Below are 23,429 nucleotides of genomic sequence, written 5' to 3' on the forward strand. Positions count from 1 at the left end.
GTATAATGTCCTTGCATTTTCTCTGTCTTGTGAACTTTTCTGAAATTATGTGGTCCCAGAGTAAAACAGAAAATTTAATTCTTTTTATGCTACGTAGACAATCTTATAGGGATGGATTGTAGATCCCCTCATGCCCTTGTTTAAAAGATGATCGAACAGTGCAAAAGAAATCAATCACAATTTTCTGCTTCATACACTTTTCTGATTTTTAAACAAGGACATGGAGGGAGGGGACAATATTAGCTATCTACGTAAAATTGCTTGGGTAGCATATTTACTATTGACTAACAGTTCTGTGTATTTAGAACTGTTGGTCAATAGTAAATATGCTACCCAATGAAACGTACAATTTTTGAAAACGTACAAAATATGAAACGGACAATTTTTTTTTTTTTTGGAAAATTTTGCCGGTACATTAACATTTAATTTAATTACGTTATATTTAATTAAAATATTAAATTGTGGTCACTAATTAGTTTAATAGTCATGTTTACGTTCGTTAGCTTCTCTTCAAACTTAGCTAGAGATTTTATAACTACGAATTAATATTCGTTGAGCTTTTTGTACTGGTGATTTGGCGCGAAAAGCGTATCAGTAGTCTGTGTGTATCAGTATCAGTAGTGTGTGTGTGTGTTTCAATTGTTGCTTTACGTGAGGAAGGATGTCCTTCCTCACGTAAAGTCACGTCATATTGCTTATATAGTGTCTTATAATCAGTCGACTGTGAGATTTCTTTCCAAACTCAAGAATACTGGTTCTGCTGATATGAAAAAAGGAACCGGACGCAAACGAGTCCCTACGCCAAAACAGGGCCGCGTTATGAAGCGCTTATGCCTTAAAAACAGTAAAGCTTTTTCGTCTGAGCTGAAAAGAGAATGGGAAGAACACACAGGAGTGGTAACAAGTGCCGTAACAGTGGGAAGACGCCACTTCAAAAATTGACTTGTAGCCCGTCGTGCTAAGGAGAAGCCCCTCCTCACACAAAAAATGAAAAAGGCCCGATTAATTTGGTGTAAGGAGCATGTCAAATGGACCTACGAACAGTGGAAGTCAGTTATTTTCTCGAATGAGAAGAAATTCAACCTGCATGGCTCTGATTGGAAACAAACTATTCGCCGTAGACGTGGTGAACAATACCATCCAGACTGTATGGTGTCTATAGTGAAATTCCCTGCCAGCCAAATAATATGGAGGGGGGGTGCATTTCGCATCGCGGAGTAGGTCACCTGCAGTTTATAAAAGGTTCCATAAATGCCAATGGACACTACCTGGCTATATTGGAAGGCAAATTGCTGACAACTATTAGGGACCATTTCAACCTGCCAAGTAATCTTTCAGAACAACTCTGCTCCTTGTCATCTGGCGAAACGTGTAAGTAGGCACTTCTGTAGTTACTTTAGCTTCATTTCTGCATTAGAGGTTGGACAGTAATGTGTTTACATTTGTTATAGGTGAAAAAATGGTCCATTACAACTCTTAGTTGGAAGAACGGTCCATTACAACCCTTAGCTGGCCAGGAAACAGCTCGGATCTGAATCCTATAGAGAACTGTTGGCATCGTGTGGATTCTGCAGTTGCCAGAAAGAAACCAAAGACCCTTCGTGAACTTCAGAAAGCCATAATTGGTGTTTGGAACCACGAACTATCAGTTGATTATCTTCAGAAATTGATCTTGTCAATGCCTCGACGGTGTGCTGTTGTCATCGGGGCCAAAGGCGGTTCAACTAACTATTAGTTTGCACCTGGTAAACTTTTCATTTTTTTTTTTTTTTTCGATTTAAAATGATAAACCGAAGCAAATTGAGGGCTTCTGATAACATTTCAGTCCATAATTGTCGTATTTACCAAAACTGTTGTATAAAAGTTGCAAATGCTCATTTTGGAATATTTTGAGAGCATCTCTCAAACATTACTTAGCTTTACCTTAACTATTAATAAATATCTTTTGTTTATATATCTATTTGTGTCATTACTGTAACATTTTATCGAGAAAAAGGGTTAGAAATGTGAAATTCGTAGGTGATGCGCTTCCTTTGAACACCAGTGTAATAGAGTTTTGATTAACATTATTCGAAGCGATCTGCAAGGTTTACCCATAAGTTTTGGGAAGGTGAGTAGACTTCACGGACTTATGGTCCAGATGAGCCCATAAATGCTAATCAAGCGAGGGTTTATGTCAAGCGACTGGGGTGGCCACAACATAATTTGCAATAGCCCTTCCTGTTGTTTAGCTGCTAGAAAGTCCCTTCACAACTAAGAGTCCTGCTTCGGGTCATTGCCTTGCACAGGCGGGCTGGCCATAAGACTTATCGGGGAAACTCCGGTGAGCCGGAAACCGATGGAGGCCGGTGTGAATTTAGCCATTAACACTAGTATGAGGCCGCTACAAGTTTTCCCTGGTAAGAATTTTTGACAGTCCACCTCTGTTGTCGTGTTGTAATATAAAATTTCTTCCACAAAGTCATAGTCCACAGCACATTGCATTGTGTTCAAGGATGATTTTATAACCGTCTTTTCTTAAAATTCCTTCAATTCTGATGATGTCACCCTCACCAGAAAAGTAGAAGCAACCCCAGATAATGATGGAACCACTACCGTGCTTGACAGTAGCCACTAAATAATGTGTCACCATTTTTATTTCGATTAATCGTCTCATATATTCTTCGATTCAAAAATTTTAAATTTGGATTCAACTTCCCGCAGCACGTTTTTCTACTCTTCATTTGTCCAATGTTAATGGTTCTTATCCCAAGTCAATTGGTTCTTGTAATTTTCCGGTTTTAATATGAGTTTTTGGAACGCAACACGACCATGAAGTCCTGCTTGTTTAAGCCGAAGTTTTACAATGGATGTAGACAAGAAAAGAAAGTTTCTCTGTTCCTATTGAACTTAGTTCAGATTTCATGTGCAGTAAGTCGTCGGTTGTGTTAAGAAATTTGTTTAATGGTCTTATTTGTGCTTCGTTTTTACATGCGGTCGTAATGATCGTGCTTTGTCCTTTCAACTGCCAGTCTCCTTGAATAGTCAAAGTTTGTAGTTTGTAATACTTTAAATGAAGTCAACTAGTTTTTTGCTAATACTTCTCATAGAATAATTTTCTTCATACAGAGTTAAAATAGTACTTATTTTTTCCAACACTCAGTTGATTATGATTATGATTATTATTAGCCATAAGGTGTAAGAAATCCTGAGGCTTATGCTGCACCAGCCAAAAAAAAAAAAAAAAAAAAAAAAATCCCGTGTTACCCTGAGAGAGAGAGAGAGAGAGAGTGTCAGAAGTAGAAGGAAATCATCAAGAAAGCAAGAAAGAGAAGAATGATGATGTCCAGCTCAGGACCCTGGGATTGCCAAGCCCATACTCACCAGATGTAAGCCCCTGGATGTTTATCAAGAAACACAAAAGCTACATCAAACACTGTTATTCAATGATGAGTGTTCGAATTTATAAGTTAGAGCTCTTATTCTTCAATTTATATTATTACAAAACACTTTGGAATCATCTACTAGCTTCTATAATATTGAAACAATATATGCCCTTTCTAGAATATTCTAGAACATCTACAACTTTCAGGAATTGTCAATAATGATCTACTACATTCAGAAGTCTCCAACACTCTTCTGGAATATCTAGAAATTTCTTATATATTATTTAAGGTTTTTTTTATACATAATAGAAAGTATTTTAATAAAAATTGAGTAAACAGGTTGGTCCGTTTTAATAAAAACTTCGATAATTAAGAAAAAATTGGGTGTGTGTGCCGAGCACACATAGCGGAAGTTAAGTGAAATTTCTTTAGCATCTTTTGAATTATTTTAAAATCTTTTGAATGGTTTAATATTTTATAATTGTTTTACAAGTTTGTTACAAAGTTTTTACAGATCTCCCCTTTGTACACTTTGGTTTTGGTGGTCGCAATGCACGTATACGTGCTCTATACGCCTTACAACGCTCACTATTAGTCTTCGGCATGTTGAATTATAAATTTTTTTTACGTCGAAATTTTTTATGAAATTCGGTAAAGAATAACGAAAGAAATATTTTGGTTTTTAAATTTTTTAAATCGTTTTTTAAATTCAGCTTTTTTAAAGCTGAGATATAGCGATTTAAAACGCAAACGCGACACACGTGGGAATTACACCGGCGTTGCGTTGTATGGATACTGATTGCGTCATGCGTCGTTGCTACGTACGGTGTACGTCATTTCATATCGCATTTTCGTGGCGATTTTTGTCAATCCACGGACGCAAGAGGACGCGCCTAAAGAAGTTTTACTTCAAAAATTAAACGTGATTCCAAACTTTTAGGAGGGAGTGTATATAGTCTCATTCCTAAAAGTTTGGATATGCTAATTATATAACTCCGATATGCCACAACATAATTTGCCAAATTTAACCGAATTGAGAAGACATTTCGTTCATAGACTGATTTCTCTTATTAAAAAGCTTTGGCGTGTGTACCATTAGAACATTGTTGAAAAGAAAACTTAACAAGTTTTCCTTTCAAAGATTAAACAAGTATTAAAAAAGAATTTTTTTCTGAAAAGACCTTGCAAAACTGTTATTTTATTTTATTTATTATTATTTTTGAGACCTCTTTCAACATTCCAAAAGGTGTTTTATTATTAAAAAAACAAATTAGCATTAAAAATAAAGACATACTTGCTCAAACTGGGGTGTATCAATGGGGCCTACGTCACTTTTGCAACGTCAGGTTTGTGGGAAGAATCACTGCAGAATACATTGGATTCAAATGCACGTAGAAATTGTTTGACAATATTTGAATCAATATCAATTATTTTAAACAACTGCATAACAAAATTAGTTAAGCGTCTCTTTTTATATAATAAAACAGAGTTGAATATCGTCCAGTATCATAATTTTTATATCCCATTCCTCACTTTACTCCACGGGGAAAGGGGTTTTCTACCCATATACGACTGCATTACTGTCGCATACTTTTCAAAGCCTTTCAAAATTAAATCTTAAGGGCAACGGGGAAGGAGTTTTACTCCATGTGCAATTGTATTAAAATCATAAACTGTAATTCACAGTTCCTGCCATTATACTATACTATAGAGCAGTGGTTCCCAACCTATGTGCCGCGACCCTTTTCAAATGTGCCGCGAGATTAGGAAAAATTCCATTGAGTTCGATGGCAATCACTATTTCGGTGTGCCGTTAATATTGATCTTTTAACTTAAAGTGTGACTTCAGTGACAAAAGATTGGAAATTACTGCTATAGAGTATCATATCATGTATCTTCAGTGACCCTCTAGCCTGATATTGCAAAGACATACAGCGCATTAATACACCCCTAAAGAAAGTATATCGAATAAAGTAGTGGCCACTTAGTGTTTTTTTTTTTTTTAATGAAGATTCCAAGCATGAGAGGTGTTAGAACTTATAGTACTTAATACCGTGCATCGGTTGAAGGTTGAAAGTTATTTTTTTAAGATTAATAAATGATGTCTGTCTAGTTATTATTATTATTATTATTATTATTATTTAATCAGGTAAAGAAGAGTTACATCTACCCCTTGACAGCAATCAAACGCTAGGAGAGTAACAAAATTATAAAAGTGAATACAATATCGATATTGGGTAAAATAAATATACAGAGATTAAGTCAAGAATTAATTACAGAAGTTAAGACAGATTAGGTCCGACTTATTACTTTAAATACGTTCAACGTCTATCCAAGAAGAGTGCAGGGATGCCGGGAAGATGCTGCAGGCTCTCAGGAACAAGAGAAGAAGTGCAGATGCCGGGAAGATGCTGCAGGCTCTCAGGAACAGGGGGAAGGAGCGCAGATGCCAGCAAGATGCTGCAGGCTGTCAGGTACAGGAGAAGGATCGCATATCATCCTCCAACACAGTAGCCACGTAAAGCGATGGTGAAAGATCTAAAATTGCAGGACTGTGTAGGTATCAGCTAAAACTTTTAATCTGTAGCCTTTGTCGGCGCAAATCGTCTCAGGGTTGACATTCAATATTCAGGTCGTTGAGGAGTCCAATCGTGTTTGCTGGGAACATATGGCTAAGCGAACTGATTTGGTTGAGGACAGGTCTGATCAAAGATGTTTGCCGATTAGTTATTCGTGTCTTAGTTATTAGTTTAACTATCTGCTAAAATTGAAAAACATTGTGTTTGAGTTTCTTCATAATTTGCAAAAATTCATGAACTCTTTGAAAATAAACGTTTCTTTTCCAGTTCTTATGTGAATTGCTTAAAATACCCTTTTTATGAAACAATCAGCATCCGACAGAAACGACAAGTTTATGAATCTTTGTGTTTAAAATGGAAATTCAAATACTGAGTACAGATATGTTTTTGGTTATGTTCGAAATACTCGCTTCTTAATAGTTCAGATGTGGAAGCGCAGTTAATGAGAACTTGGTCTATAAGTTACTATTCGCTTCGCCGATCATTCCTGGTGTCATATCTTTCTTCGCTGTGCCTGATCATTCAGTAGGAGTCGCTTCCCTTTACTTTACTTCTTTCTGTATGCTGCAGGACGTCTGGTGTTCTTCTGTAAGCATTATCTCGCTGTCCTCCTAAATGTATCTCTCAGTGGACGCTTTCGGACTTCTATGTCCCATCTCGAGGAAGTTCCCTTTACTGTAACTTATCTATACTTTACTAAAGCTATCAGAACTTAAGTCAACTCACCATAACTGGTTCTACTGGTGGATCACTTCCAGGGACTGTTTCCCCAGCATACCTCTCCGAAAAAACTTTTATCACCCTCCAAAAAAAAACTTTATCACCCTCTTTCGCGCGCTCTTCCCCTTTTATTTCCCAAAATTTCGTAACAGCCCTCCTTTCCTCAACCAATCATTTCTATCGGACCTTCATCATCTCCATTCTCATTTTCCTCGACCCATGACAGGAAGTTCGAGCTCTTTCCGGTGTAGAAAGGAGACTTCCGTTTTCCAGAAATTTCTCGAACTTTCTAGTAAGACGACCGGAAATTCCATCAGCTCAGAATCCTTCTAGAACCATCCAGAAAACACCTGCGTCCATTTACTTGGTTCCTCTCGCCTTATTATGAAATGACCACGCCTGCTCTGTTAACAGTAAACCAGGCTACTCCCCGCTGTTATCCCTATTGTAATCTCTGGAGCACTCCGTCCCTTGCCATACTATCAACTGACCCCCCCCCCCACTGTTCCGTCTCGATATCTTCACTTGCTGCTTCAGGTAGTTGGCGCTGATCGTATATCTCTTTCTAATGTTTATTTTCACGGTATATTTACATTAAATCTAGCTCTTACATTAACTATAGCTTCCACTTAATTTAATTCCATTAACATGAGACCCACTATCTTAAATATTTGTGACTTTAAGTGGTTTCTTGTAAGGTTTACAATATCACTCTATATAGCGTCCTTTCTTTAATTATATTGATATTTAATTTAACTTCTAAGACTTTGTGTCTTACAATATCCAGCTCAGGAAACTTGGTGTGCTAAGCCCATATTCACCAAATGTGAGCCCCTGGGGTTATAGCATATAGCGTATATCGGTCTGTCACTGTCCATCCATCCGCATATAACAGAAGGACTCCCATTGGACGGATTATCATGAAATTTTATATTTGGCTCATATAGAAAGATTTGTGGAAGCATCTCATTTTTCATTAATGCGCCAATGTTCAAGGGGCGCCTGCAAACCTGAAACTTACATACACATATGAAGAAAATTTTAAATGGGGACGCCACATACCCTAGAAACGTCCCTGCTATTATTGTATATATATACATACACAGAGAGAGAGAGAGAGAGAGAGAGGATACTTAAAAAAAATAATATTGGAGAAGAGTAATAATTAAAACTATATTATTCAATGTTCTACAAAGTCGTAATTTTTATTGCAATTTCATAGAATTTTGAGACGATAACTACAGATAGTTCTCGACTTTACGAGTTAATTCGTTCCTAGCGTAAAGCGAAAACTTCTAAAGCGGGAATTTATTTCCCATAGACAATAAGGTTAAAAATAGGGGTTACGTTCTCAACAATGAAATTAGTTAGCTAAGTAGTTTATGTTTAAACAATGATTTATCGAAAGAAATGAAAACGTAGCCTGTAAAATCAAGCAAATTATAATAATAGAGAAATTATTTACGACTTACAAAAATGTTAGTAAACTTATAAAAATGCTAAAGAATGTTTATTCTTCATCATTGACTAAATGCACACTCGTTGATCGCTCATTATTGGCTCGGCATTCGTTGATTTGTTGCACAAGGAGTCGTCTTCCTCAGAAATGTTTCAAGAAGTGTTTGTTTCCAATATAACCTTCTCTTATAAATTTCACGATTGCATGCATAAGCATTTTTTAATGGCACACACAAATTGCAACTAACACGATTCGCGTGGAGTAACAAGTTTCCGAAGCTTAAAAAAAAATAAGGAATGAAGACAAGATTCTGAAATTTTATTTATGTTTTTTATACGATTGAAGATATCAGTAAACGGGAAACACATTTCACCATAATAACGTAAAAAACCACACAATTCCAGCTATCGGTATTTTCGCAAATGCAAGAAGATCGAGTTTATTACTCGTTTATGATTGCTTGCAGTAACAGAAAATCTCAATAAATCGGAAAGTGCGAATTGTTTTTATTGTTTTATGGTCGTGACCTCCAGAAATATCCTTTAGAAAAATATCACAGAGGCGTTCAAAATTGATTCTTATAACGGAACATATGATAACGATGAAAGTGCAGTGCATTTTAATGATTTGAATTGGTAACTAATACAATTTACAAACCACGCTCGCGACCTTATATGGCCTTAAGGTCACGCTCGTGACCTTAGAAATTACATTTTAGAGAGATAAATAGCTTAGTTATACAGCGAAATTTTCAACTTCCGAGATCTTGAAAGGAATTACCAAAAAACAATGTGTTATTGGGTCCACATTACGATATTTAAACGATACGATGGTGTCTCTGGAACTGATTAATATCATAAAGCGGGTACACTGTATTGTACAGCTACGCACGTGGTTTGGAATTATTATTATTATTATTATTATTATTGTTATTATTAGCCATATGGTGTAAGGAAGCCTGAGGCTTATGAATTACCCCGAGAGAGAGAGAGAGAGAGAGAAGTGGAAGGGAATCACCAAGAAAGAGAAGAATGATGATATCCAGCTCAGGATATCACCTAATGCTGTATTTATGAATGTTTAGCATTCATTTTTTGCAATTAATGTTCATATTTTCGATTTTGTTGATACTTGGAAAAAAAAACTCGTAAACTCGGGAACTCGTAAAGCGAGAACTGCCTGTATATTTATTTTTCACTTCAGTTAATTAAAGAAATATAAGTAAAATTTATTCATTTAATACAAATGGAATGCGAAATGTGACGCATTGAGTACATTATCTAAATTGCGATGGAAGTAAGTCATCGGATGTTCAGACATTACTAAAAGTTCGATCGATATCATATTTTCAGCGTATGTTTCGTTAGTGTCTATAATGCTTTTAAAATCAATCATAGCTTCCCACATCCTCCCCCCCCCCCATCAAACCACAGAAATTCATATAAACGAATGTATATTTCGTGTATTGCTCTAGAAAGAAAAATCAGATTAAAGCCAAATTTTCAATTCATGTTCTTCTGTCGATCCTTGGTAAAATTTGAAGTCAGGTTACGATTTCACAACTCTTGTTCCCTCCCTCTTTAGAAAAATCGACATAAGTGAAAGTGCGTTTTGCATTAATCGACAAGAACAATGTAGACTGCTACCAAATTTTCAACATATACTCTGTTGGCCCTTAGGAAGGTTTTAAGTTCAATTCTGATTTCACAGCATTCCCTTCCCCTCTCTCTCTCTCCAACAAAAACATTACATTAAATTAGGAATATTTTGTTGTAAATCATGAATTATTACTATTTGCTAAAAAGTCTGAAACGTAACAGACTGCGTACATTAACTAACTTGTTTTAGATCGAGTTGTAGTAGCTCACCTTGATTACTGTCATTAACCACCCTGCCAACCTTCGTATCATCTGCAAACTTGGACATTAAGCCTGATATACCTTCATCAATATCATTGATAAATATAGAAAATAACATTGGGCCCAACACCGAACCCTGGGGTTGTGTCCTTTTGTGCCATTGTAGCGATATCTTTTATGGACGATCCACGGCCATGTACATCAAATTGTGCTACTTTATAGGTTCGTTATCTGTTTGGTGCAGTATTCAGCTACATAATATGTGTCCCTTTTATCTGCAGAAAGTGTAATAATTTGCTCTTCTCTCTAAAACACCGGTTCTGCAATGATTCCTATGTTGTCATGACCATGATCCTGTAATTCGTTAGTAGGATACTGATGAAGAGAGCTTTGCTCGGATAGAATCATCAACTAGAAGTTGCAAATGGGCAGAATAAAATCGCATGAAGTAATAGTAAGCCCATCAAAAAGCATTTCTATTTACATCTGGTTTGATACTGTTGTTTATCATTTTATCGGGCTATCTGTAACTCTGTGTGCGTGCGTGTGCAGAATTGTAGCAAAAGCCCAATCACTCTACACAAGACTCTTCCGTTCACATCATTATGCAAAACGACCAGACTTTAGTCAGTTCAGTATTTATTTATTATTCGTTTCTTGTTATTATTTTTTTGTATTTTGCTGGCAACGAAAGTGATGAGGCGTATTGTATTGTACTTGTCCAATATACCTTTTCGTATATTGACGAACTGGACCTACGGTGTGAACTATACGAATAAAAATTCCTCCCTTCGAGATGGAACGGAAGAGATCCTTATCATTTCCACACAGCGTGATGTAAAAGTTATTGGGCGCCTGAATATCAGCCAATCGGCATTTAGCGCATCCACAAGGCAACTGTGTTAGGTACTGAAACACACTCAGATCTTAGCCATCATCACTGAAAGAATGCTGGTGACTAATCTCAAGGAAATATGGTATTTTCTCACAAATGTACTTTTAAATAAAATGACTCACCAGTAACTACTTTTTTGTTAGTTTCATTTTTATTTATTTTATACATTAAAATTACGGTATCTGTACAACCTGTGCAAAACAACAAGAAAATATGAAAGGACTACATGGATGTTTCTGGTCGGGAAAAACATATGAAAAATTAAAAGTAATGAGGATTCGAAATTAAAATGCATTTTTTTAAGTTCAAAACCATTCTAAGAGATAACACCACCGTGAATAGTGAAGAACTCTTCAGGGACCTTCACAAATTACGCAACAGGTGTTAAGTTAATTAAGTGTTAAGCGAGAAAGTACCAAATGCTATGTGGAGTCAGTATATTGTGTCTATAATTGAGCGTATCGTTCGGTCAATTTGCTGAACGAACAACCTGAGTTTCTGGGAGAAATTAAGTAACGGTTGTTTTCCTTTTTTTGAATGCCATCACGTAACTGGGGCTGTGACGTCTAGACTGCTTTTGACAGTCTAGACGTCACAGCCCTTCTCAGTCTTCTACAATTCTTCTTCAGGATTAATGGAGACCTACTAGCTTTCCTCACCGCCTTATTGAAGAATAGAAGTGTCCACCTCACTTTGAAGAAGACCCACTTTACAAGAAAAATCAATGCAGGAGTCCCACAAGGTGGTGTCCTGTCTGGCCTTCTCTTCTCCGCCATTCTGATTCCTTTCATGCGTCTTCGTGATGATGCTATAATATATGCCGACGATATAAAGTTTCTGACCTTAATCCCACCGTCTGCAAACCCAATGGCAATTACGTCTTCCATCACAGAGAATTTGACCGACCTTTCAACTTACTTGAAGATGTTTGGATTAAACCTTAACCCTTCAAAATATGCAATAATGATATACTCATTGAAACACCATAATTCAACCTTCAGTTTTAGGTACTCTCATCCCAGTAGTTACCTGCCATAAGGATCTCGGTGTCTATTTTGATCCGAAGCTGAAATTTAATGTTCACACGGAATACCTCCGGAAGCGATTTAACACCCTACGCTGGAGAGCGAAACAACACCTACTTCATTCCAATGATGCCGCAACCACTACCAGATATCTTCAAGACACTGTTTATCCGGCTATTTTATATGCAGCTGAGATCTGGGCATCTGCGTCGCCCTCTCTTCAAAAACCGGTGTTCCGTGTGAATACTGGACCCGGAAATGGGCCACAAATAAGCATCGCCGGCCCCCTCAATTGAGAACAACTGACATGGCTGAGCAGCTAAATGTACCCAGGCTTCCGAGGTTAATTGACAGCAGGCGTTTAATGACCTCAGTAAAAATGTACACAGAAGTGATAAACGCCCCAAACATCTGGGATTTCTGTCAGTGGCACAATCCTCCGCCATCCTTGAGGCCAATCACTCTACACAAGACTCTTCCGTTCACATCATTATGCAAAACGACCAGACTTTAGTCAGTTCAGTATTTATTTATTATTCGTTTCTTGTTATTATTTTTTTGTATTTTGCTGGCAACGAAAGTGATGAGGCGTATTGTATTTGAGGGTTAGTGTGGGTCAGAGCCCACACTAACCCTCAAATACAACCGGCTGCAACTGTGTAGTCGGTTCCTACCTGCCCAGGCACTCCCCAAAATTCAGGCACTGCTCCGTCTTGGAGTCGACCTACAAAAAATGGCTACCGACTACAAATACCGTCACATGCTCCTCGAGTGGATTACATTGGTGGAACTGGGATAACTTCCTCCATATGACGTTCAGTCCTCATATTTTCATTATTATAATTTCATTTTTACATGTTTAATTTGTGTAACTAATAATTTCCATGTAATGGTAAAAAATGTTTTGCCAATTAATCTCAATATTATAATGTAAAACTCCTGGCCATGTCACCGTGATGAGTATTATTGTCTCTAGTACATGTTCTGTACTTATCAGCAATAAAGAATTTATTTATTTATTTATTTATAACGCATCGTAACAGCAGCTTTGGCTACTTCCTATGATCAACTTAATACTCCACTATTATTAATTTATTTTTAATGAAAATGCATAAATGTTACCAACCATTTGTGCGAGTATCCCCTCTTCCATTTGTAATGCATCGTAACATTGAATCTTGTCACCTTATGTTATGTAATTTGCGAAATCCCCTACAGACATTTACCGTAATAGTCACACAGTGATTTTCAGTGATTTGTCACAACGCTCAGGAATCATATTATACAAATTTGTAATTGTAATCATAGCATTATGCGAATAATTCTAAGAAACACTAACCTGGCTTGCCTTTAGCACAGCGTTTCCCAAACTGTAAGCAAGACCGTACCAAGAGTTTCAAGAGCCTCAATGTAAACAAAAAAAAAAAAAAAAAAAATACTACTTCTCTTTCCTCTCAGACATTTAATTTTTTATTTTTTCATCCCAACTCTCGAGCATAAAAAAGTCGACTTTCATTCTTCCAATCCCGAGAGGCGTCCGAATGTTGTCGCTTATATGCTCCATGTTAACTTGGAATATCCACAAATCGTAAAGTGGCTCAGAACATTAGAATAAACAAAAAGAATAAAAAATATAAAATACACTTTTTATTATAAACTTTAAGCAAAACACATAGTACATTTACACACATCATTACAATTTACATACAAATAAGGTAGTACCGTAGATTAAATTTATGAAATTAATTTCTATCATCAAGGGGGCGCAGAAGTTACGCATTGAATTTTGGAAGGCGCAAAAGACGAAAGTTGGAGAAACGCTTCTTTAGCATATTGTGGCGTTCTAGTGAACTGTGAACTATTACTATTTTCGGTAGCATTACAAGATTCTTGCAAAATAATACTCGTTGTATTTCGTGTTAGAAATACTTCCTTTATTATAACAGTCATACTAAATTACGTGTGCAATGGCCCAGGATACGTGGAATATAAAGGTAGGTAATTTTCATAGGCGTCTGCTTCACGAGGCTAGAAGAGAAATGAAAATAATCCTTAGTAATAAAAAATCATATATAGAGTGCATCTATGTTTAAAAAATCTACAGTACAATATAATACAACAACAACAAATATATATATACATCCTGTATCTCGTATCCTTACCTTACATACTGTTGTAATTATATATATATGCAGTATATGTATGTGTGTGTTTTGCTATTTATTTGCTATGTATACTTTATTTAACAGTATTTTCTGTGTATGCACAATTATTACTTTTATACTGACTCTAATATTATTTTTCATTCTTATTAGCCCAATAACTTCATTTCTTTTGTGTATAATATACATTTCTTTAGTTTAAACAATTTTTGTAGCTTCTCTAGTCATTGTCAATTATCATTTTCTAATAGATACGAGATAAACAAATAAATTCAGTTATTCAGTTAATTTGGTAATATTTTTGTACTTATTTGGCTGAAAAACTACAGCGCACATTTTTTGTAGTTTAATATAAATAGTACTGTTACAGTGCCAAAAAAAAAAAAAAAAAAAAAACCCAACCCTTACCACGGAAAGACACCCTTCCCCATTCCCTAGAAATCCACGAGTTCGCCATGTTCCGTCTACCTAACCTAGGTGACATATACAGACCTTCAAATAATTGGAAGAAAATGCGATTGAGAGATTAAGGGATCACAAAGTGATTTCTTTAGGGAAGTACTCACACTTGTAGATACCGAAAAGATCGTGGTCCCATTCCCATGGTGAACTGCTGAAAAGCGGCCGCTTGGCTGCTTTTCATTGTCTTTTTATTAATACTTTTTTTTTTTTTTTTTTTTTAAGTAAATGCTCATTTAGTTGATGATATCGTATTATGATACTTCAAAATATATAGGCTTGAGTTTTTTTTTTTTGTTAAACTGAAGGAGGCTTGCTGTATTTAAGAAAGCGTCGACAGTATACTACGGTTGTTTAATTTCTTAAATCATAGTGTCTGAAATACGTGTTGTATTTCACGTGCTGTTAATCACGAGGTATTACACAACGTGGAGTAAATATTACGCTGGGAATTATGTGCAGTGAAGTGAAAACAGCTAAGTTTTTATATTATTAGTTATATCAGTTAGTAATTTATTGATAACAAGATAATTATTTTTTAACTTTTCACTTCTGTTAATTACAAAAAATAAGCACAATAACTTAAGAAATAATCGAATGTGCCTGAAATATAATACACTATTTTTTCAGCCATCATTTCACGTGGTAAAAGAGCGATTAATCCAACCGAATTCTGATTTAATCATTAATTAATAATACCTTGTATGTCACTTTGTCATTTTTTTTTATTTGATGTTATATAATCGTTTTATTTTTATTTCAATATTATTCAATATCCTTGTTTGTTAACGGTTTTATCTCTAATTCTGCTTTTGAAATCGGGGCCTAATTTATATAATCCTAATTTTTGAAATCTGGTTAATTACTGGTTTAAAAAAATAATAATAATAAAAAAAATAATAAAAAAAAAAAATATATATATATATATATATCTATAAATCATCATGAACTTAGTCCGTCTTAGGTCTTGGAGGTGGTCTTGGTCGACCAACATCTCTCTTTCCTGTAGGTTTGTAGTTAAAGGCTAATTTTGGGATGCGGTCTGGGTTCATTCTTTCTATGTGGCTGATCCATTTTTTTTGACACCGTTTTATGTCATTTACTATGTTATCTACTTTTAATTTCTCACGAATATCTAAATTTCTTTGATGATCTAGTCTTGTAAAGCCTAAGAATGGTCTTAATAATCTCATTTGTGTTTCTTCTAGTTTTTGTGTATCTATGTGCATCTTTTGTGCATGAATATATATATATGTATATATATATATATATATATATATATATATATATATATATATATATATATATATTCATGCACAAAAGATGCACATATATATAAAGATGCACATGAATATATATATATATATTCATGCACAAAAGATGCACATATATATAAAGATGCACATATATATATATATATATAGGTTCATTTGGCCCAATGGCCTGCTTAGTACATTAATGCTAAAGTTTTAACACACTTTGAATACCTACATTGTACCAGTTTTTTTTTAAATATAATCCGAATATCTTTATCAGGTGTTCAAAGTTTCTGAATTCGCGATGTGGTAATTCGAGGAGAGGGCGATATCGGCCCACCCCTATAGGCTGAGTAATTTGAGCAAATATTGTGCTTTACCATATTAAATTATAGTATGGTAAATATGCATGCTCTGTGTATGGCGCTTCCGTGGCCAGGTGGGAAGGAGCATGAGTGTATAGCACATGCTTCTTGATTAGACCGGGGTTCGAGCCCGTAACCAACGGATGCGGAAAGGTCAGGGAATGACCACTGCATATTCCCGGAGCAATATGGCCTTAGTTGTTGCTAATGCTCCTAAAAACCAAACAGCTCTGTGTATAATGGCTAGTTAAAAATTCCACAAAAAATTAGCAGAATTCGTGCTTAATTTTCAATTATTTCCAACTGCTTGTCATTGTTGTTATAACCACCCCACTGAGAAAACTTCCTGGATCCGACCATGAACTGATGGATCCTTATTTATTTATGTTTTTTTTTTTTTTTTCCCCACGGAAATCCTAAGATTATTTTTTTCCTCCCACGAAACAATCTTTCAATTATATTTTCCCCAATGAAATCCTGAACTTCATAATACGTTGAGGGCTCAAGACAAATAGTAGTAAAGTAACATTTGCAAAATTACTCGCTGCAAGTTTTATTTACATATTCAGTGTACTTTATTTCAGATAACTGTATGATCTAAACATGAATTAATATTCACGTTGAAAAATCAACAAAAAAGAGAGGCTGGCTCTTTTATTTCCATATTTAAGTTTTCTAAATATGGAAATATTTAGAAACGTTTTCTAAAAATATTTAGATATAAAAAATATTTAGAAACGTTTAAAACGTTTTCCATATCTAACTTTCCTGAATTGAGAAAACTAAGCCTAAAATTACATTTACCTATTTTATGAGAGCAGTGTGGTGGTCATCAGTTGTGTTTATAAGCTCTTTACTCTCTTCTTTTAAGTTTCTCATAGAACCTCATTAAGTTTTCAGAACCGTAGGGTACAGCAAAGACAGCTTAAAAACGCAGTCCTAGATTTGTATTATTTATTTTTCCAGTACATAATTATGTTTACGATTACCATTGTTCTTTCACTAACAATAACAGCGCATTTTAGAATTATAATACATATATTCCAAGGTTTTTGTTGAGAGTATAAAATTCTGTGTGTGTTTCTCTCTCAGAAATTGTTCTCCCATTCTAATGTAGTTAATATTCTCTTCGACGCATTATTACATACTGAATATGATAAATTCCAAAAAAAAAAAAAAGAAAGAAAGAAAAAAAATGGCACGACCACTAAGTCAGAGGAGTATACATTAATTATTTTGTCAATGAATACACCCGATAACCATATTTTGTAATGACGCGAGAATCACTGTCCACACAAAGCGCGTGTGCTTTTTGTGAAATCGGATTATATATTAACTGGAATCGGATTATATATTAAAAATATCCTTAATTAACAACTGGAAATTCTAATAATGGTTATATATTCAATTTCCTCATTTGTCGTGTCTTGCTAGAATATCTTTTTTTTAAATTTTAGGCTTTTTTGCGATCAAGATCACAACCAGTACTTGAGATTTTATTTATTTATTTCGTATGATGTGATCAATACAAGGAACCAGTTTTTTTTCTTGCTTCCTTCGTGTATCGTAGCCGGGATATCCAACCAACCGGTTGGTTCGCACCATCTTGATATCCAGCCTGAGGCGGGAATCGAACCCGCGACCTTTGGGTTGCCAGGCAGGCACTTTACCTACCCGGCTAGCCCGGTCGGCAATACTTGAGATAATTATTTGCGACTGCGCCGAGCATTACAATTGGCTCCCGTTTCCTTGTGCTGACATTTTTATTTCCGTGAAATATGCCCCCCGAGAGTTTCCTCTAATGTATCATAAAGGTTCTAGATTTGATCACTGATTCGTACATGTAATGCTGCAAAAAAGCTAGGATTTTAAATTATATTTCGCTATATGCAAAAAAAAAAAAAAAAAAAAAATCTCCAAAATTCCATTCAGTGGCGGATGCAAACTGTTTCTCGGGTCGCAGGGAATATAGTGGAGGAGCGATATAACGATGATGATATATTCAATTGAAAATTAAGTATGGATTTGGTTTATCTTGGATTTTTAACCAGTCTTGATATAATATACGTACAACAGCTTAATATCATTAAAAAAACACAGTATTTGTTTCAATTGATTGGGACTCGGGAGTTCAGGGTGATCGGCGCGATCATCCCCACCTGGATCCGCCTCTTATTCTCTATGCTCTTATCTCTCTATTTGACACACACCCGTTAAGTATTCTATGAGCATTTGTAGACTAAGAAATGAAACATATTCAGCCTTTGATAAAGAAGGGAAAAGATGCTAGGCAACATTTATTATTCTTCAGTCATTCAAGAGGAATCATCCTGATAAATTCTTAAAGATCTCTGATCGCAACAACTTACCGCTTCAAGGGTAATCCACCTGTGGTTTCCTTCGTTTTCTTTATTCACGATATTCACTCCGTTTCCTAAAAATGAATTAAAACTGCGGAGATCTTCGTTGTGGTTTGAATCCACTTTAACTTCTCCGTCTGCATCCGAGAGCATTTCTTGCAACGCGTGGATGTATTCAATTGCTCTGTGGAGTGTTTTCACCTTAGAGAGCCGTTTGGTCCTATTTTCTATCGGCACACACTTACGTAAGCGTGCAAAAGCTGTATTTACAGCTTGCACACGACGGCGTTCGCGCGCATTTCTTCGAGCGACTAGGTGAGGAGGTTTTTCTCGATGAGGGACGTGCTTGTAAGCCGATTTGCCCCCTGACTTTTTTGGTGATTTCTTTTTCGTTTCACGCTGTTGTTGCTGGCAGAAGTGTGATGCATCCAAAGAGTAATTCACGGACTGAGATTGCTGAGAGAAGTTTTGCGCACACGAGGAATTATACGACTTGCAGGAAATTTCCGAAGAACTTGACTGACACCAGAAGTTATCAATAACAGAGTTAGAATATAAGCAAGCAGACATATCTTCATTTTCTGGAGGCATTGATTGATTTGACATTTTGGCATGGCAGAGTTAAAAATTAAAACAAAAAAAAAAAAAAAAAAAAAAGAAAAGAAAGAAAACTTTGGTATCAGTAATGATTTTCTTGTCACTCTTTAAAAATTGTAAAAATAAAGAAGAAAAGGAATAAATTTAGGCCCTCCTTAATCATTTTGACTTTGCATATTTACTTCGGAACAGCACACTTTTCCTATTTCGGCATATCAATAAAAAACGCTGTATCCCTTAGCCTATTTGTATTCACGATCCAAATGGTATTTGTCATTGTACAAATATTAACGATGTGCATGCTGCTCATAATGGTGAACAATTTTCCCCCTCCCCTGTTGCTTTTGTCAACTGTAGACAAACGTAGAAGAGCAGTGAGTGGCGGTACAGCTTTGTGCACTTGACCAATGAGAAGCAGCAGCAACGCGCACACTGTCAGCTAAAAAGTCATTGATTTTAAACAGAATTTGATGAGACGATCTCATAAATTGAATCCCTACTGGTCACGTAAAACCTGAAAGATACTTGGTATGCTTTCCTGACTGCAGTTATGTTTTAAGGATTTATGTTTTATTTCCGTAAGTCACATATCGAAATCCAGAATATGACTGCATTTATCAAAACATTTTTTTTTTTTTTTAATGATGTAGAATTTAACGACCATTCATCATTTAACAATCTTCATCATTGAGATAGGGAGTTGATGAGCAGTATCTCATATTTATTTACCGTAATTCAAAATATTGTTATGAACAGTAAAAAAAATCTAAAACTATTATTTTAGGCCACCCGAATAATTAAATTCATCTGCCGTGCTGTATGTGTCTCATGTATATGTTAATTGCGTCTGTTCTAGGGTCGATTTGTCTGTTTTGCTGGACGAAAAACCCCAGTTTCTGGGGGAAAAATCTTGCTATCTACGTCCGAGACCGACTAACTCAGCCATGGGGTAAAAAAAGCCCATTAAAGTTATAAACAGTAGTAGAAATTTCACCTTATAAATCAAACGTGGCCGAACTGTGGCTTTCGATCTGCATGTTGGTCTTCGACACTGGAACTGTAGCTCACAGGGAAGAATTTCGACTCTGTGTGTACCTTGATTAACTTTAAATAATAATAACTAGGGAGCTTCTCCCCCTGCTCGCTGCGCTCGCTTCTTTTATTAAAATAAAATAAAATACTTACAGAAGCTTTCGACTCTGTGTGTCTCTCTTCCTCAGTACAAAAATACGTTACTATATCTATATAATATCGATGTAGAGGCGCCTCCATAGCCAGGTGGGCGGGAGCAGAAGTGCGTAGCACACGCTTCTTGATTAGACCGGGGTTCGAGTCCGTGACCACCAAATACGGAGGATCCGGAAAGGTCAGGGAATGACCACTGCATATCCCCGGAACAATATGTCCTTAGTTGCTAATGCTCCTAAAAACCAAATAACAACAACAACATCGGTGTAGATACACCACAGACAACTCTTAAATAAAAACTAACTACGATCGTACTGTGAAAGGCATCATTTCACCTTTATCTCTTTATTATATACAGAAAGCATATTGCTATATACAACTCCCTTCACGGCTACAAGCCAGGGGTTTACATAAAATAAATCACACAACATAATAAACACAAAAAAAAAGCGAATGACCACCGAATATTCCCCGGAGCAATATGGCCTTAGTTGCTAATGCTCCTAAAAACCAAACAACAAACAAACAAACAAACAACACAAAAAAAAAAAAAAGCATTATGACTCCTGAAAGGTTTGAACACTGGGATGATGGATTCAAGGCAGTGATGAATAGGTCTCCGGGAGCAGGTTCTAAGGTCCTCTGACGCGGTCCTAGGAAGGAAGTCGACCGAGTACTTTCTGCCTATATTCTTGTCGACTGCGAATTTGTAGAGGTCGCTGTCCAAGGACTGTATGTCTTGCAGCATTTGCACAGGTAAAGTGTAAAGTGTATTTAGGGTCAAACGGCACAAGGGGTTCCCCCATCTCCGCGCAGTTTACTTTGTGTGGTGATACAGTTCACTGTAAAAGCCAGAGATTTAAAAGTTTATGGATCTTGAAATGTGTGGTGTCATGTACCGTTGTTCTTCTGGCCATTTAGCCGCCAGGCCCCTGCTGAGGCACGACGTTGCCCCACTTTCGCCCCGTGGAGGCAGACCAGGTACCTAGTAATTTGCATTTACTCTGGCAGGTCCTGCCACCTATTTTCCTGAGATTTCAATGGCAAGGACCTAAAAAAAAAAAAAAAAATTGCAGGTTGTATGTTGATCACATACATGTTTCCCGGTTTAAAGGGGTTGCGTTTGAAAATTTAATGGCCGAGGAGAGGTCGAAATAATTTAAAGAAGCTAGAATTTTGGTGTGGGTCTTGCACTGGCATAGAGATAGAGAGAGGAGGAGACTGAAGGCTGGGGGGGAATAGCTAGGAAAGACTGGGGTCAATAGAGTAGACGACCCCAGCATGTGCCAGTGGGGCATGCCCATGCCCCACCAGACAGAAAGATCTGAGATGGCAGGGGGGTAGGCAACAAGAAGGCTGTCGCCTCCCCCTCTGCCAGGAGAGGGAGGAAAGCGTGCCCGGCAAGGGAGCCGGCACAGGTCGCCGTATATGGCCTGGCGGCTGCATGTCTGTTTGAGTCAGGTCTTTGGTTGGGTCCTAGTTGTCCAATCCGGGTGTAGGTTCCTGTCTGTGGTTGTCACTTTGCAGCAGGACAGGTGCCTTAGTCAGGTCCGTAGTTGTGGGTATTTAGTCCAGTCTGTGGTTGGTTATGTCTCTGTCTGGAGTCATGGTCATTTGTTGTTTTTTTTTTTTTTTTTTATAAAAACCCCAAACACGAAAGGTATCAAAACCTATAGTACTTAGTACCGTGCATGGGTTGAAGGAGAAGTATGGGGGGGGGGGATGCCGGAAACTTTGCTCCAGAGACTAAACATGGGTTTCACCACTTCAAGCCTCCAATAAGCAAAGTGGTGGTATTTCACCGGTTGATGAAAGTCACCTACCACCTGTTTCTTCCTGGGATGCAATCCCTTTGTGGATTGTCTTGATGGTGACTTTTCGTGCACCTTATATGGTTGTTTGCAAAGTCATATATTGTGGGTCTGAGAATCTGAGAATTTGCACAAGTAAGAACCGATCAGTTAGCTTTAACCGGTTTGGAATGGCCTGTAGGATCGGATTAGCCCTAAGGCTTGGGACCGGGATCCTTCACCCGCAGTTAGCCCAGAAATCTGGTACTGAAATAATGCCGACCATCATTTTGATGGCAAAGACGAGTCTTCTCTGGTGAATGATGTCAGGAAGACGTCTCATGTTGAGAGCTGCCGCCATCTGGGTGGTCCTTGGTGTAGGGGGAAGCCGAAATTTCCATATGGCCCACTTCAGTAGCCAGAATTCCCCCGCGAAAATCCGTCTAAGATGGGTCGTAGCAGTTGAAGTCCAGACGCGCCATAGAGTATGACCGGATAAACACATGTCTTAATATATCTGCACCCAACAGCCTGGTCATGGACGTGCATTAATTGTTGTTTAATCATCCACCGGAGTCGACAGAACTTTATTTGCAAGTAGTCTATGTGCGGTAGAAAGGAGAGCTTTTGATCAAAAATAACGCCCAGATCTATATGTTGTTGGACGGCAGAAATCGCACATCCTCTTAAAATGGGTTGTACTATTGTTGGGCTCCGTCTGAGAGAGAAAGTCAACTGTTTTGACTTCTCAGGATTGATTTGAAGTCCGCAACCGGAGAGGAAGGCCTCAAGGTTCCCGATTTTCTGAAGGATTAAGGTATTGATGTATTCAGCAGTGTCTCCATGGCTGATGGGAGTAAACAGTTTTATGTCATCAGCAAAGGTGAGGATGCCAGTTCGGCCTGTCACAAATGGCACGAGAACAGCTGAGAATAAGATTATGGACAGGACCCCGCCTTGTGGGACTCCAGCTGTAATAGTCCTGGTATAGCGCAGATTGCCATCGCGCACAATAATGGTCCTGTTCTCCAGCATTGTTTGAATATTGTGCTTATCCTTCACAACGAGTTGTCATGTATTCCACAACCTCGAATAAGTAACGCTTCACTAATAGAGAAGACTAATGTCACTTATTCTCAATTATCCAAACGGCAAACGTTTCAGAGCTAGTTGACTTTTCATCGGTGGGGTGCCTTTCACACTACGACCGTAGTTTTTCTTTAAGATATTATACAGATATAGAATCTTAAACTCTTAAAATATGCCTTGTTGCATTTGATTTATTTAAATAAATACGTTACATATGGAAATCAAGAATGGTACAGCAGCGCGGTCATGTTAGATAAACAT

Source organism: Mastigoproctus giganteus, chromosome 2 (assembly GCF_048544385.1).
Source record: "Mastigoproctus giganteus isolate SK-2022 chromosome 2, ASM4854438v1, whole genome shotgun sequence".
In the NCBI taxonomy this organism is placed as follows: Eukaryota; Metazoa; Arthropoda; class Arachnida; order Uropygi; family Thelyphonidae; genus Mastigoproctus; species Mastigoproctus giganteus.